Source organism: Phyllopteryx taeniolatus, chromosome 6 (genome assembly GCF_024500385.1).
Source record: "Phyllopteryx taeniolatus isolate TA_2022b chromosome 6, UOR_Ptae_1.2, whole genome shotgun sequence".
Lineage (NCBI taxonomy): Eukaryota > Metazoa > Chordata > Actinopteri > Syngnathiformes > Syngnathidae > Phyllopteryx > Phyllopteryx taeniolatus.
The window spans coordinates 2,101,835-2,107,834 of record NC_084507.1 but is presented as its reverse complement, the minus strand read 5'-3'; the positions used below and the strand labels follow the sequence as shown (position 1 = coordinate 2,107,834).

Sequence of the window (6,000 nt, the reverse complement as noted above, 5' to 3'; positions counted from 1 at the left end):
GGTTCTACACCTTCAGTGGAGTCCAGCTGTGTTTGATTATACTGATTGGACTTGATTAGGAAAGCCACACACCTGTCTATATAAGACCTTACAGCTTACAGTGCATGTCAGAGCAAATGAGAATCATGAGGTCAAAGGAACTGCCTGAAGAGCTCAGAGACAGAATTGTGGCAAGGCACAGATCTGGCCAAGGCTACGAAAATAATTCTGCTAAGAGCATTGTGGCCTCCATAACACCAAAAACAAAAAAACACCTGCAGGACTCCAAGATGGTGAGAAATATGATTATCTGGTCTGACGAGACCAACATGGAACTATTTGGCCTTAATTCTAAGCGGTATGTGTGGAGAAAACCAGGCAGTGCTCATCACCTGTCCAATACAGTCCCAACAGTGAAGAACAGTGGTGGCAGCATCATGCTGTGGGGGTGTTTTTCAGCTGCAGGGACAGGACGACTGGTTGCAATCGAAGGAAAGATGAATGGGGCCAAGTACAGGAATATCCTGGACGAAAACCTTTTCCAGAGTGCTCCAGACCTCAGACTAGGCCGAAGGTTGACCTTCCAACAAGACAATGACCCTAAGCACAGAGTTAAAATAATGAAGGAGTGGCTTCAGAACAACTCTGTGACTGTTCCTTAATGCCCCAGCCAGAGCCCTGACTTAAACCCAATTGAGCATCTCTGGAGAGACCTGAAAATGGCTGCCCACCAACGTTCACCATCCAACCTGACAGAACTGGAGAGGATCCCCAAATCCAGGTGTGAAAAACTTGTTGCATCATTCCAAAAAAGACTCATGGCTGTGTTAGCGCAAAAGGGTGCTTTTCCTAAATACTGAGCAAAGGGTCTGAATACTTATGGCTGTGTGATATTTGAGTTTTTCTTTTTTAATAAATCTAATAATATTTCAACAATTCAGTTTTTCGTCTGTCAATATGGGGTGCTGTATGTACATTGCGGGGGGAAAAAATAACTTAAATGATTTTAGCAAATGGTTGCAATATAACAAAGAATAAAAAATTTAAGGGGGTCTGAATACTTTCCATACCCACTGTATGTATATTTTGTTGTTCAGTAATCAAGAAGACATACCATACATTTGTGTATATACTACAAGAATAATAAATATACAAAAAAAAGAGTAGCGTAGGCAATATTGAACAGGTGTGTTGTTAGGATTTGAAAACTGGGAAGGACTCGGCATTGCGTTACGGAACTGGGGAGCGAATCAGCTTGAAAGCTCTGCTTCCCATGGTGCAAGAAAGGATCTTAAGGGTACGGGGGCTGGAGTGGTGATGTGGAGGAGGTCAGACAGATATGGAGGAGTGTAGTTGTAGATGGCCTTGATAGTATACATGACAGGAGAAGTTTGAATTTGGTTCCTTGTTTGACTGGGGTCTGGGTGATATTGCCTTAAAATAAAATTTCTGAAATCTGATTTTCAGTTACAGTATCATTGATTTCCCCCTCCTCCCAGTTACAATTGCTTTGGTCTGCAGCCTTTATTTCCTAAAAAGAAGACAATCTTGATGTTACACTTTTTGAAAAAGAAGTGGTGACAGCTGTGAAGATATAAATTATTTTGTACATGCAGTCATGTTCATCCTCAGTTTCTTAATAAAGTGCTCTGAAATGCACTATAAACTTGTAAACATGAGTATTTATGTTTAAATATAAATACACATCCCTCCCCACACATCCTTTTAAAACACAACCCTTCATAAATTTTAATAATAAAAAAAAAAGGATATTTGACAATTTAACAAAAATATTAACAACTCATAAGAGGAATAAAAGAAAACATTTACTGTATCTACATGGTGGCTTTAACTTCTATTGAAGTTATTTTGGTACTTTATACAAGGCGGCCATTAGTGGTTTTAATTAGGACAGTGTGCAGGGGACGAAAAGAGACAGCAATTGACCCTACTTTCGATGGGTCAACCCAGCTCTATCGGCGCAGTCGAGCATCCCGCCATTGACAACAATGTAAACAGCCGGACGCTGAAAATAACGGCTTCAATATGACCGGAAGAAAATAAGCAAGTCTATCAGTTCTGTCGAGACCTCAGCGCGCAACACCGTAAAATGTCTGCAGGTGTCGTCCAAAGTCCATGAACAAGGTGGCTTCCGTCGGCGTGTGATGTACAGGGAGGCAGCTGCGTAGTATTCTGCTTTCCCGGGCTAGGAGCCACTGTAGTGTCGCTGAACTTGACATCCAGCATCACAAGGGGACGCGGTCACATCGCAGTGTGACGACTTTTAAGTACAGGTAAGGAAACTTTCTAGTCCTTTATTTGATTGTTTGACTGTGTAATATTCGGAGCAGTGCTGCGGTTCTGCTGCTACGATGGGGCTAATTGCTAGTCAGGCTGCTCGGTGTCGGGTCTGACTTTGGGCCAGTGGAAGTTGCCGTGCGGAGTTTTAGCAAGCGAGCACCAGCAGACATTGAGGACGAGCTAGCATGGCTAAGTGAGCTGGAAGCAGGCTAGAGCTGGCTCGCGTGGGCACAGCGGGGCCAACGCACCAATAGGCGTCGTCGTCCTCCTACTGCCCTGAAGCGGTCTGCCCCGCTGTCTGTGACCTCCGTGATGGGACGAGCTTTTGCCCTCGAGGGAGGGGTGGGGGAGCGACACGGCTCTGCTTGGCGGTACTGCTGACATGCATCCATGGTCGAGCTAACTGGGAAGCTAGTTTGACGTCTTACTTTCAAATCTGAGTTTTGACACGTTTTAGGCCACGCACTGACCAACTTTTTAAATTTGTTTTATTTTATTTTATTATTTTTCTTCAAACGCACATAAGCGGAAGTGATAGGTGACCTGTAACCTGGGTGCGAATCACAAACAGGTGTACTTCAATGTCATTGGTAAAAAGAACCGCTACCCTACTGCGATTAATCCCTCTGACAGAAATGTATCATTAATCACATGCTATAAATAAACCAAATAAATGCAAATGAAGAAAACGTAAAATAATATTGTACACTTAAAAAGTACAACAGACAAATACATGACATAAAAAATATAATATAATATATAATATTGGTAATGCAGTGTTACCTTGACTAACAAGTTTAATTTGACAATTTCATAATTTAACAAGCTGGTGACTCGGTGTACTTTTATGTTAAATCAATTTCCCCCATTGAAATGCCATGAATCCATTCCAACCCTATATAAGCTGTTTATTGACACCCCAGTTTGAGTTTACTGCAAAACTATGCGCACAACAAAAATAAATACACTTATTTTATATTAAAATAGACAGACATCGTTTTAGAAATCGTTAGTTTAAAGCTAACATTCAATGAGAAAACCTGATGACCGGCTAGCTAATATCAGCAGTTGGTCACGGTGGGTGGGGTGGGGGGGTATTTACCTTCAAATAACAAATATTCACACACAAATGCCGCAGTAACACATACAGACAGGTAATATACTGTAACATGGGTATATATCTTCCTAATCTGTGAAAAATGAGTTCATTTTCTTCTACTCTTTTATTTCATTTTATTTTTTATTTATTATTATTTTTTTTAAAGCTTACATTGAACGACCCCAGTGAGGATAAGCGGTACGGAAAATGAAAGAATGAACGAGTAGCTCCATGCATGCATCGCACCACACTGCCCCTACGAGGCCAAGGTGCACACAGCAGGAACAGCAGATAGAGTCATTGTATAAAAACACACTTTTTTTTCTGACTGTGACACTAAATCACACTAAATATTTCTTTTTCGGTGAATTAGGATTACCAAAATTATTTCTGTTTGCTAAATGCCAGAATAATGACAGGATTTTTTTTAGGCAACTATAATACACAAAGACAATACAGTCATGGCTAAAAGCATTTGCACGTTTTTAGCCATGAATGTATTTACTTATTTGTGACATGCAAAGCAATGACTTGGTCCCACCGCTGGCTAGTCGGGAGTTTGAAACCATTTCATTCTCCTGTCTCCCACACAGTCGCGTGCACACAACTTGTCGGATGACAGGCAGTCATTGGCTGACTGTCGGCCTTTTGTGTACTGGAATACACTATATGAATTAAGCGCTGTTGCATATGTTTTTTTTATTTTTTTATAAATAAATACTGGTACAAAAAAAACAAAACAACTGGTACCGTGCTATTTTTGACGTCAAAATACCTCTGTATGGTATTGGTACTTGGTACAACACTATAAGTATCAGTGGCTGGTATCGGCACCCTTCTCGAGTACCCAATACCTTGAAATAAGGCCGGTATTGGCCCAATATCAGTACTCGCCCATCCCTAATTATGAGGATCCAAGGGACACTCAAAAGGGATGTCATCCCAATCGAGCTAGCCTGTTTTTTAAATTGATTTTTAATTTGTGATGCTATCACTGTCATCTATTTATCTATTCATCAGCATAATGTAATTGCCAACTGGGTTATTTATTATGTTTGTACGGCAAATGCATCACATTTCTGAGATATCATTTTAGATCTTGCCGAAAACGTAACATTTTTCTGAACCTATAAATGTCTGGGCCAAGACGTTTTTAATAGCTTGCCTGAATGAGATATGCAGGGTGTCCATAAAGTATGTCTACAATTTGACAAATGTATTACAAAAGCAAATGAATAGAAAAATCTGTGGAAATTACAGCGGTACCTTGATTTACAAGTGTTCCATTGCCAATCTTGTGACTCAATTTACTTTAATTTCTACATTTTTGCCATTTGAATTAATTGAAATGCCATTTATCCACTGCATGTTTTAAGATAGCTCTGTATTGTAAAATGTAAATATAAAAACAACAAATAAACTAATTTAAATAAACTGATTTTATAAAGTATACTTTTTTAAGAAGAAAATATCACACACATGCACACAGTCTTACCTTTAAGGGGCATGGCCTAATGAGTGATGTCAGGAGCTGCAGTCAGTCTTGTTGTCCGTTTCCCACGTGGTTAGTTCAGTGTTGGCGTCTGCTCCATAATTTTACATTTGTGTACTGGTGTATGACTGTTTCTCTCATTCAATAAACGGCTAAAGGTGCGTCAGCGACTTTTGTTTTCACTTAACTCAAGCAGCAGCTTTCCGACGCTCACTCATAATTAAATATTTGCTTGCAACATGAAGCAAAACATCTACCAAGGAACGTTGGGGCACTCATGTGTCAAGGTTCCACTACCAAAAATGTGAGGAGGAGATATTATTTTTTTACTCTTTGTTTGGTTGTTTTTTAATATTTGGTAGATTGAGTTTAAATCTGATGGAAATAGTGCTATCTCAAGCACACATCTAATACAACTAATAGATGAACAATCTAAAAAGATGTAATTAAGAAAATATCATAATGTGGTAAAGTTGGAGAGAGGACTGTTACTAGTGATACAGCATATTAGTCTGTCTGATTCACAAGGCTCGTTGTGCATAAGCCTCACAACTCGTCTGTTTTTTTGTTCATGTCTTAGTTTATACTTGTCTATATGTGTGTGTGTTTCACCCTTTACCAATTAGCAGCTTCTCACCTCCTGAGGTGATTGTGTGAGACTTGACAAGGCTTGTCGACATTAACCTGAACTCACACACACACACACACTCGAACACACCACTCAACAGCACTGTTCTCCCACTCAGACATCTGTAGAACCTGATATCCAGCCAGTTGTGGATAATACTGTCTTGTCTGTCTCCGAGCCCATGTGACACACAAATGGGACTGTATTGTGTTGCTGGAGAGAGAGTGCGAGACGGGTAAAGACAAGTGCCAGCCTGCGCCGGAGTGTGCGCCTTTGTCTGGCTTGTGTACACATACACTGTCTCATACGCTTTAAGCCATTGTTAGTTTGTATTTTTTAGGTGAAAATCACTAAAAGAATATTTTATAATAATATAGATTACAGTCAATCATTATACATTATTAGTTATGATTAAAATAATTACAAAAAAATTCACTTAAGTCACTGATGGTTTAGCCGTTCACTCGTCTGACTTCCATGCTGGCAGCCTAGTTTCAGTTT

General features: G+C 39.9%; 1 protein-coding gene across 5 annotated transcripts in view; it reads left to right on the top strand.

Moving 5' to 3' along the window:
• The first annotated feature begins 2,119 nt into the window (after window positions 1-2,119).
• Window positions 2,120-6,000, top strand: part of LOC133479539 (low-density lipoprotein receptor class A domain-containing protein 4-like) — a 263,673-nt gene continuing 259,792 nt past the window's right edge. For 3 of the 5 annotated variants that reach the window (XM_061776671.1, XM_061776670.1, XM_061776668.1), the window contains exon 1: window positions 2,120-2,273. The gene's annotated coding sequence lies outside the window, so the exon portion shown is untranslated. The remainder of the gene's footprint in view (window positions 2,274-6,000) is intronic. The other 2 variants (XM_061776675.1, XM_061776673.1) reach the window with 1 other exon arrangement.